Here is an 11,731-nt window from a genome sequence, read left to right as displayed (position 1 = left end):
CTTCTGAGGAAGTGTGGGCAGTGCAAGAGGATTGGTTAAATGCTTGGGCTTGGGATGGGCAGACCTGGATCGGAGTCCTGCTTCTGCGACTTGCTCTGAGACTGCCGGACAGTCACTGATAACTGTCAGGGGTCTTAGTGACAAGCCACAGAAGTGGACCCTGACTATCTTAAACAAAGAAGGGTCCACTGCAATAGAATTGTCAGGGGTTCAAGAGGGGACAATCTTGAGAAGGGCAGAAATCAAGGCAGCCCAGAGCAGCAGGAGGCAAAAAACCATCACTGGAGCTGGAAGAGTCTAGTCGGGACATTGCTGCCACGGTAGCCATATGTCACAGCAAATGTAGGTCTAACCCAACAGCACCCAGGGGTCCAGAAGCCCAGGCCTCAGGCAGCCACATCAGACTGGCTGCACCTTGGTCATGTCACCACACCCACTGCCAGGAGTGGGGAGAATGTGCCCTTAAACCTCGGTGGTAGGAGGGAGGGGGCTCCCCGCATCCAAGCCAACACTCAGGGGAAGTCCTGCCTGCTAGATGGGGCTTTGGATTCCCGCACAGACAAAAACTCAAAGTCCAGGACATGGCCTAACCTCCCAGAGCCTTGGGGGAAAATAAAGACAACAATAATATGCACTTCACAGGATTGCTATGAGAGTTAAAAAAAAACAAAACAAAAAAACAAAGTGCTTAGCACAGTGTCAGACACCCGGTAAATGCTCAGTAAATGTTAATTTACTGCTACCACTGTTATTATTACTACCATTATAATCCACTTCCTCTCTTTCAAAATAAAATATGGTTTTCGCTATAAAAGTAATAACATGTCATAGACAGAAAAATTGAAAAATACAGAAAAACTGAAAGAAGAAAAGAAATCACCTACCACCCCCAGAAAACCTCAACATTTTGGTGTTTCCTGCCAGTGTGTTTTCTATGTACTGGTGTTGGTTCTTTCATTCTTTCTTCCTTTTTTCCCTTTCAAACAGCTGTGATCATTCTCTGTGTGTGTACAGTTGTGTACCCCACCTTGTAGCTTGTGCCTTTCCTTATGTTATTAAAGGCTCTTTGTAATTATCATTCTTAACAGCCGCAAAATATCCCGTGGTGTGGATAGTGTTTTCCACTGTTTTGTTTTTTTTCTTTTTTGTGAGGGGAGGTGCTGGTATGCATTTATAAATTATGAGCGTTTTTTCCAAAAAACTTTTCTGATTCTGGAATACTTCTTTGGAATACTGATTAATGCTTAAATAGTCTCAATTACACACTTGGTTCCAAAGGGCTCTTGGGAGGCCATTTCTTAAAATTCTCACAATTCTGATGTAGTTTGGGGGTAGGACCCAGCTGGATGTGGATCATCTCCTTGTGTTTTGAGGGGCATTTTCACTGCCACCAAGAGCATGAGACTCCCACAGTCCCACTGTCACCTTGACACCACTCGTCTGCCCACTGCTTTCTCACGTTCCCAATTTGCTCAACCACTGATTAGACCGGGGTGGTTTATCCTGCCTGTGAAATTACCTGCCATTAGTGTCGTGAAAAGTGCCCCATCTCTGCCTCTTGCCAGCCTGGGACTTGGGGCCATTTCCTTGCATTTCTCAACCTCTTCTGTAAAATGAAGTCCTGTCTATCTTTCAGGATTAAAGAGAGATGGATAAAGGCACCTAAATAGTAAGTTTTTCTTCTTTCTTTCTTTCTTCCTCAACAGTTCCATATTCTCCTCTTCTACTGCCTTACCCGCAACTCCACCTCCACCCCCGACCCCATCTCCATCCCCGCCCCCGCCCCAGCCCCCTCCGGCCTCCCTGCTCTTGCAATTCCCAGGCTGGGTTCCAGGAAGTGGCTCAAGCCTAAGGCGGCTTCCCCACCACTGGGGTATCAGGTGACCCAGCTCCCCACTGGGGGTGACTAAAATGCCAGTGATGTTGATTATTTGAACTTCCTGGGCAGGGCCTGGCACCCAGCCGCTGGTGGGGCTTTGGAAACAACAATAATTAATATTTTGCAGAGTGTGATTCCGATCGCCCCACCAAGGAGGGGGTCCCACCCTGAGCAGGGAGCCCCGTGGGAACTAACCCGGTTGCATTCTCCAGGCGGCGATTGTGCAACGGGCACCCAGGCCGGCAGGACGCACCAGCAGGGCGGAGTGTGCACCTTTCCCCCTCAGGCTCCTGGGCCGGGACACTCACTGGTCCTGACTCCACCCTGGACATGCCTGGAGTCCCACCCTGGGCGACCAGGCTCTGCCAGGGCCATGGGTATGGAAGTGAAGTGCTCAGGGCAGAAAGGACATCAGAGGGGAGAAAATGGACATGAAATCGTCCTTGCCCCTCCCACCCACGCCTCCCCTGCCGAAGCGCCATTAGAACCTGAAGGGTGCAGGGGGCTGGAAAGATGCCAGGTGCAATGCAGGGTCTCAGTTCATGGAGCCCCAGGGAGAAATGAATTGCTCTGCCCCAAGTTTCTATAAGAAATAACCAAACGAGGAGAGTGGCTGGAGCTTTGGAAAGCGCTGTCCATGACTTTGTTTATTGGAGATGATTTCAATGGCTCAGAAAGGCTCTCTAACCTCCAAGTTCTGCCCAACACCTGAAATTCCTCCTCACTTTCTTTATTTTACGTTTTTGATGCCGGGTAAAAGTTAAGCTTCCCCTGGCAGGGATCACTTTCCACATTAGTAAGAAGTAGTTTCTGTTCCTTCTCTGAGAGGGGCCATAATGGAAGGAGGGAAACAGGGCACATAAAAGCTCAAGGTGGCAGGAGCCCTCCTATGGCTTCCCCAGTATGGCAGTTTTCTGCTTTCAAGGAACTTGCACTGCAACCTCCAGTCACCTGGGAAACAATGCTGTGGGGTGGGGGAACTGTTAGCTGTCATTCCCTTCAGTATAGCAGGAGATGGAGGAACAGAGAGGTTAAGTAACTTGCCCAAGTACACACAGTAAGGGCCCAGGTAGGGTTGAAATCACGGCGCTCAGCTTCTCCCCACAGCCCAGCATAAGGGTGTGGCATTAGTATTTTTGTCAACTGGTTTATAAAAAGTATGCCAGCAAGTTCTCGGGTCAAGTTTTGACAGAGCTTGGAGTAATACAATGCAAAACGCTTGCCTTCTCTCCTAAGCCTCATAACAACCAGAGGCAAAGAGCACCCCATTTTACAGAGCAAAAACCCAAGGCTCAGAGATTTACTAAATTCACCTAACTATGAATACCTCCAGGACAAGGAACAAGGTCATGTCCATCTTTCTGTGTTTGATCCATAACTTTATCTATGAATGTTTGTTGAGCATTTGCAGAAAACTCTGCCAGATCATCTAATAGGGCCTGTCCATTTTACAGATGAGAAAACGGAGGCCTGTAGCAGGTAAGGGATATGCCTAGATCACAGAATTAGTGGCAGAATCATGGCAACAACAGAAATTAATAAATGGGATTTGATTAAACTAAAAAACTTCTGCACAGCTAAGGAAACAATCAGAAGGGCAAATAGACAACCTACAGAATGGGAAAAAATATTCACAAGCTACACATCTGATAAAGGGCTAATAACCAGAATTTACAAAGAACTCAAGCAAATCAGCCAGAAAAAAACAAACAACCCTATTTAAAAAGTGAGCAAAAGAGGTGCTTCTCAAAAGAAGAAAGACAAATGGCCAAGAAACATATGAAAAAATGCTCCATGTCACTAATCATCAGGGAAATGCAAATTAAAGCCACAGTGAGATATCACCTTATCCCAGTTAGAGGGGCTTTTATTAAAAAGTCCAAAAACAGTAGATGCTGGTGTGGATGCAGAGAGAAAGGAACGCTTATACGCTGTTGGTGAGACTGCAAATTAGTACAACCTCTATGGAAAACAGTATGGAGATTCCTCAGAGAACTAAGAGTAGACCTACTATTTGATCCAGCAATTCCACTATTGGTTACCTACCCAAACGAAAAGAAGTCATTTTACCAAAAAGACACCTGCACTCAAATGTTTATTGCAGCACAATTCACAATTGCAAAGATGTGGAATCACCCCAAGTGCCCATCAATTCATGAATGGATTAATAAAATGTGGTATATGTACACCATGGAATACTACTCAGCCACGAAGGAGGATGAATTAAGGCCTTTTGGAACAATTTGGATGGAACTGGAGACCATTGTCCTATGTGAAGTATCTAAAGAATGGAAAAAAACACCACATGTACTCACTATTAAATTGGAACTAACCGATGAGCACATAAGTGCACAGAGGGAAGTAAAACTCAGTGGAAAGAAACCAGGGGGGAGGGAGGAAGAGGTAAGGGGAAGAAACCAACCTAATGAGTACTATGAACATTATTTGGGTGACAGGTACACCTATAGATAGGACTCAAGCATTACAAAAATGATTCACATAACCTAAAACATTTTTACTCCCTTAATATTCTGAAATAAACAACAACAACAACAACAAAAAAAAAAAACAAGAAAGAGAGAAAGAAAAAAGAATTAGTGGCAGAGCCTGGACCTCAGAGCTCTCAATTCCCAGTCTGGTGTCCTTTACACTTCATTCATTCACTCATTCATTCATCCAACTACAAGAACTGAGCTGACTCACCTCCAGGTAGTATTCTGGGCTCTGGGAATGTAAACAGTAAGGTGAGGAGAGTGAGGTACTTGCTTTGGGTATAAAGCCCCCTTAGGTGGAAAGTGCCAGAAAACTCAGTAGTCAAAATAGGTAATATTGTAATGCAATATTTTTTTTAAAAAAATCATATTGGGAAACAATGGCCCACAGGCCTGCAGACTGTTGTAGTAAATAAAGTTTTATGAAGACTAAATCCCAGTCCCTGTTTTGAGAAGCAGTTTAGTCTGGGGAGAGGGGCCACAAGGGATATTTATAATTCTCTGTGGTCATCCTCAGGCAGTAGGCAGGGGGTGAGGGGAGGCCTTCGAAGCAGGGAAGGAAGTGTGCAAGCCCAGCTGTGTGGCGCAGCCGGCTCAGTGGGGAGTTCCTGGGTGTAGAGACACGAGAAGGAGCCTAGGGAGGAAGTGGAGAGTGACCAGGTGCAGCGACCACCTGGCCGAGAACGTCCCCTAAGGGCTTTGGACTTGCCGCATGGCTAACTACCCTCAGAGTGACACTGAAACTGGGGAATCAGAGGCAAACCAGAGGGGCAGGTCCCCCCTCAGAAATGTGTGTAAAACCACAGTGAACATGTTTGGCTGATTGTCCCTCCATGTGCCTGGGGCATTTGCTCTTCTCCATTCCTTGTCCCCCAACCTAGTGCTCTGGAGCCTTATCTGTGTCTGAGCCCTTCCTCAGGGCTAGAAGCTGCCCCAAGCAGCTACTGCCTCAGGGGGACATAAGCTGCTGAGGAATGGTCTTCACTGGCTGAGAATATTGTAAGATGCATATTTAAAGACATTCCAGGCTGGCTGCAGTGGCTAATGCCTGTAATCCCAGCGCTTTGGGAGGCTGAGACCAGAGGATCACCTGAGGCCAGGAGTTTGAGACCAGCCTGAGCTACATGGCAAGACCTTGTTTCCACAAAAAATAAAACCAGATTAGCTGAGAGTAGTCATGCATGCCTATAGTCCCAGCTACTCAGGAGGCTGAGGCAGGAGGATCACTTGGAGCCCAGGAGTATCACTTGGAGCCCAGGAGTTTGAGGTTTCACTCAGCTGTGATGATGCCACTGCACTCTAGCCCAGGTGACAGAGTGAGACCTTGCTTCAGGAAAAAAAAAAGAAAGAAAGAAAGAAAAAGAAAAGATATCCATGTAAATTATTTATCAGAGAGCCTGGAAGAAAATAAATACTCAAAAAAAAAAAAAAGATTCCTGTTATTCCTCTATGTTTATTCTAAAAGTACTTTTTATAACTTTTTTAAAAGAGTTATGATTTGAAAGACCCTTCCACATATTTGAAGGACACTGTCCTCTTCCACATATGTTTGTGTTGATTATTGATGGTTGTGGAAGTACCTGCTAGATCAGGCTATGGGTCGAGGCTGAGAAGGTGTGATAGCGGGGAGAGATTATAGTTCTGGGGGAGGTTTAATACAGGAGGCCTCCCTGGAGGAGGGGAGAAGGGTGGGGACAGGGCTTTAAAGGATATTGATGACAAGATAAATGGAAGCATTGTGAATGACATGGCTTCTGAAAGATGGAGCAATTTTGCCTACCTGGTATGAGAAGGAAGTGAAGTCACACACATAAAATGGTTGGCCCAAGGACAAGGGACAGGGACCCAGTGAATGGTCTATGCTGAAGAAGGAAGAGGAGGGCAACAGGGAGAGAAAGAGAGAAAGTGGCGAGGGGAAGGAGACCCTGGTTCTAGGCACAGCTGTGCCTCTGGCGAGCTATGTGAGACCTTGGGGACATCATGGCCCACCTGCCACCTCAGATTTCTTTTTTTAAAATGGATGATTTAGGCTAAGGTTTCCACCTCTGAGAGTCTCTGATTGTAATAAACATAGCATAATAATAGCCATTGTTTATTGCCCCTACCTTACACCGGTCTCTCTTCTAAGTGATGTGCATATTACGTCTCATTTAACTTTCACAACAACACTGTTAGTGGGCTCCAGTAGTATTCTCATCAGATGCACAAGGAAACAGAGGCTCCGAGAAGTGAAGTAACCTGGCCCAGTGGTAGATCTCGGAAGCAGGGTCTCGACTGCAGGAAGGCAGAGAGCCGCTGCCTCCCGGGACTGTCCCTTTCTATGGGGAAGCATTTTCTTTGTGACTGAGGCCAGGGCTGGCCCCGGTTCCCTGGAGACACGAGTGCTGCAGGAGCCTACTCTCCTTCCTGGTGTCACTGCCCAGTTTCTGTGGCAGCCTCAGCCCATAACTTGAGCATCCCCCCACCCACCCACGTCCCCACCTCGGCACAGTGACTTTCCCCAAAGGCTGTGTCACTTCACAGATGACACTCGGGAAAAGGCTCTGTGGTTGAATCACAGTGACCACTTCCTGTTCCATTCAGGGTCCCCTGTTCTCCAGGGCCCTCACTCTGCCATGCCCTGTTTAGTAATAAGTGCCACAATGTTTATGACCCTTGGACTGCTAGGGAGGCTTAGTCACCCCTTCCCATACCCTCGTCCTACGAGGCAGAGAGGCACCAGCTCTCAACTCGGGCAGCGTTCCACAGCCCTGCCACAGAGGGCCCGGTGGGAGCCCCTGGGCGTCCTGGGGCTGCTGAAGGAGGCAGAAGGGTGACCTCCATCCCTCTAGACTGGGGATGTAAGGCCGACGGGGACAGGTGGGTGGGTGTTCCAGCCTCACCGTGAAGCAAAGGAGGGAGTCGCTGATCCTGTGGGCTCCTCAGAGGCGCCTACTCACTGGGTGTTGTTGTCCTAAGCACACGGCTCAGGACACTGAGCGGAAAGACAAATGCCGAGGGGGTTGTGTGTCTTTGGGGGAAACCCCAATTTACTCTCATTTGCTCAGAAAGGGCTTCCTGGAGGCCGAGAACTGCAATGAAAGTGGAGTCTGGGAGCCGAGGGAGTCATCAGGTATTCGGGGTTGTCTGGAAGAGGAGACTTCCTCTGGGAAAATGCAGAGAGCAAACCCTGGCCCATCAGTCCAGATTAAGATCTTTAGCCGTCCTAAACTTCTAAAGATTATGGTACAGGCATTTCTTGTCCTACCCCTACTCCCATAGGTAATACAAAATAAAAGCATCTAAATCCTAAAATCACGTAAGATGTCCAGTACAAGGAAGTCTAAAGAAGTTCAGTAATGTTCTGATTTTTCCCATGATGACCACTTCAGTGCCTTTGGGGCAGGGTTATTATCAATGTCTTTTTTTCATGTTTCCAGGGCCCCCACCTTGCTGATGCCACAAGCCCCGTTGATCTACCCACTGGATAATCCTGCAGTGGAGAGATGTCACAGGCCCACATATGTTGGCACACATGTGGAAGATCTTTCTGACAATTTGTGTTGTGTGACCACTGAGGGAGCTGCCCCAGGGAGGGAGTACCTGGTCACTGGTGTGTCCCCACCAAGGCCAGAAGTCCCTATGATGTCAGGGTCAGGATGTGTGGGAGTCTGGAGAGGGAATGGCTCATCCTCTAAGGCCCTTCCAGTCCAGCAATGCCAGGGTGGGTATTCCAAGTACTTTGGAAGGAACTTGCAAAGGGTCTACTCCAAGCTGAGGGTCACCAGCTCTGGGGTGGGCCTCTGGAGTCCTGTTGGGGGCTCTGAGGAGAAGAATTTCCCTTTCCTCCAGGAAGGCAAGCTTAGCCATGCCTCAGAGGTCTTGGACCAGCCCTGAAGCTACATCTGGAAAACTGGCCACACTGCCACAAAATTGTGCCAGGGATGGATGGGTCAGGACCAGTTGGGTGGCACCAAGGGACATTTTGGCCACCAATCAGAGCACTCTGTGTTCAGTTCTGTTTTCACACATGCTCCCCTGTGCTCAACTATGAGCTCCTTGAAAGTCACGACTGCCTATTGGTCCTTATATCCCTGGTGCTGGTCCTCAGTTGAATTAATTGGGTGAAAAGAGGAGAAATGGAATGACATATTTCTTTAAGGCAGCATATAAGTACACATCCTATAAACAATAAATAATGTGTCCTCTAATTGTTCAATGACCTTGCACAAGGATACACAGGAAACGGGTCACAGTGTTCACCGCTAAAGAAGGGCACCAGGGAACCAGGGTCTGGGGGTGGGAGGGTGACTATTTGTCACTCAATGGCATTTTTATCACATGTATGCATTAGTTATAACTAAAATAAAAACACTGGGTTAAAAAGTCTCCAAAATGCTTTCAGCAGCCACAGTAAGTGACTTGAGTGGTGTGATATTAATAGAGTACTGGATGTTGCCAGTGTGTGATGATACTTAGAAGAGGCTCTTGACCTTTTCCTCAAATTTACTGACTTTCAGTTTATAATTTCCATACCACTGAAATGTTTATTTTCCAGTATACAGCACATCAAACTTACTAGGTTAAAAGCAGGCTTGTGATAAGGGCAAGAAGAACACCTTCCCCGAGAGTCGAGTCAGAAATAACGATCTCGTTTCATTTTGGATACATCAATTGACTGTCACAAAAATGACCAAGAGCTATTGGCAAAAGATTACATTGTATTCACTTTTTTTTTTTTTAAAGAGACTGAGTCAAAATACTTCATTAAAATCAGCTATGTCAGACAAGCCCTACACCTTGAGACTGGGCTGGTAAGCAGAGAGAGCAGGCTGTTGGACCCAGCTAAATTCTAAATTCCCAAAGAGTTTCTCAAAGTCTACAGAGTGGATTTCGCTGACACTGAGAAGTTTGCAATCCCTAGGAAGAGGGGAGTTCCACTTCAAGGACCAGTGCTGGGCCACAGAGCCTTTCCCTAGCCCCTCCCACGGACTCCACAACAAAACCCACATTCCCTTCCGTCATCTGTGTTAACGTGGGGCTGCTCAGCCTTGGGGCATCACTCAAACCCTCTGGACCTCAGTTTCCCCAACAGTCAATTGGAAATTAAAATTCCCACACTTTGTTCTGTATCATGATTGGAGTGCGATTTACATGAATCCATACATGTGTTAAAATGCATAGAACTGTACACCAGGAGGAGAAAAGTTAATTTTACTACATGATAATTTTAAAACTTAAAAAAAAATCCTATGCTTAAGGATTGTTGCGAATTAAGTAACAAGCTCCTCACGTGACATCCTTGTTTACCTGTTTATTCTCTCCAGCATCCAGTACAAAGCCTAGCTCACAGCAGACATTCGATGGATGAATGAAGGAATATCAAAAAGAGCAGACCATTTGACCCCGAGCAGGCTCTCAATAGTTGTTTGCTTCCGTCCCCTTCTCTTTAGTGGGTTCAGATAACAGGATATAGTGCTGGTCTTCAGAAAAGACTAACAGCTTGTTCAGTTCTCTGACCACTTGGGAAACTTTTGACCTACGGGGAAAGAAAGGGCAGCTGCTGGCAGCCTGCTTTGATTAATAATAAATGTGAGTTGTATCCCACTTTAATTTGATCCTTACAACCACACAGCAAGCGAGGCATTGTACCCCTTCCTGCTTTATAAAGTAGGAAACTGAAGCCTGGGGAGTTTAAGCCACTTCCCCAAATCACTCAGCCATTAAGTGCTGGAGCCAGCAATGCAACCCAAAGTGCAGAGGATATATATATGTGTATAAATACATATAAAATATACATGTATTATATACATGCATATATGGATTACATATGTGTATATAATATATTGTTTGTATATACACACATATATATATTCTAACAAACAAAGGGTACCTGTGAGCACGACAGAAGCAATTTCCTACAGGTTTCCCCACAGGCAGGACAGGGAGAGTTACCTGGCTGATTTCCTGTGGCTACACATTAGTTTTTCTTCAGGTCAAGCACCGCACGACATGGTGTGGGTAGGCATCCAGTCCCTCCCCTTGGTCAATTTGAACAATGGAAACTGAACATTTATCCTAATGCCCTGGGTTAACATATGCTGGGGGATCACCAGCTGCTGGTATTTACAGAAGACACGGCTGATTTCAAGTAACCCACTGGGAGCCGAGAGAAGGAGGCTGGGCAGGGAAGCAGCCAGGCTAGCTGGAGCCCACCAGCACGGCCCTGGGTCTGATCCTATGTTGAAGCACCAGCTCCTGCCACCCTAAACAGGTCCTGAGGGACCAATTTATTCTAACTAATCAGCAAGAGTGGGAATAATGAAACAGGAAATGAATGTGTTAGTTTATAAGGCAGTTCCTTGAATCCAGCAGCATCAAGATACTGCTACGGTGGCACTGTTCTCTCTCCTGACAGACGAGGCAAGTCGCGGCTACTACATAAGCAGGAGGTTGCTCAGAACATGGACCACAAAGGGACCTGGGAATCCTTTAGAGGAAGGCAAGTGGTATAGTAAAAAAAAGGTGATTAGATGAACTTGGCTTGAAATCGTGGCTCCAGCACTTATTAACTATGTGACCTTGGGCAAGATATTTAAAAGTCTCTGTGTCAGTTTCCCCATAAGTAAATGTGCACAAAAACACCGAACTTAAACAGCTTTTTAAAAGAGCAAATGAGATAACATATGGACAGATCCAGGCACAAATTAGATACCTCTAAGTGCTCACTTCCTCTTAATTATTTGTATAGATAATTTTCATTTGCAAAGGTAATATGTCACATTAATTATTAAATATGGAAAATACTCGATAAGCCAAAAGGAAAAAAACTAAAACCTCCCACAATTCCATCAGCCAGAGGTAACTGTTGGTAGCATCTTAGTATTTGTCCTTCCAGGCCTTCTTTTTTTTAAATATATTATTATTAATATTTTTTAAAACAAAACAGAGTCCTACTCCCATGATATTTTACAATCTGCTCTTTCCATTTGTGAGTATGTATTAACATCATCTCACATCTTTAAATCTTCTACAGCATCATTTAAAAAAAATATATGGAACACCATAAATTTGCATGTCATCCAGAAGGATGCATGGTGCGATGCTAATCTTCTCTGTATCATTCCAATTTTAGTATATGTGGTGCCAAAGCAAGCGCCAGTATTATTTTTATTTATTTATTTAGTTTGTTTTTTGAGACAGGGTCTCATTTTGTTGCCCGGGCTAGAGTCCCATGGCGTCAGCCTAGCTCACAGCAACCTCAAACTCCTGGGCTCAGGCTACCCTCCTGCCTCAGCCTCCCAGGTAGCTGGGACTACAAGCGATCACCACCACACCCAACCAATTTTTCTATTTTTTGTAGAGACGGGGTCTTTCTCTT

General features: G+C 46.0%; 1 non-coding gene across 1 annotated transcript; it reads right to left on the bottom strand.

The window, feature by feature from the left end:
* Positions 1–11,397: 11,397 nt before the first annotated feature.
* On the bottom strand, positions 11,398–11,509 carry LOC123650491. Its single transcript, XR_006739360.1, has one exon. It is a non-coding gene; the product is annotated as a U6 spliceosomal RNA (small nuclear RNA).
* Positions 11,510–11,731: the final 222 nt, after the last annotated feature.

Source organism: Lemur catta, chromosome 14 (assembly GCF_020740605.2).
Source record: "Lemur catta isolate mLemCat1 chromosome 14, mLemCat1.pri, whole genome shotgun sequence".
Classification (NCBI taxonomy): Eukaryota; Metazoa; Chordata; class Mammalia; order Primates; family Lemuridae; genus Lemur; species Lemur catta.
Note: the sequence above shows the minus strand (reverse complement) of the source record. Positions and strands in the feature narration are given on the sequence as shown.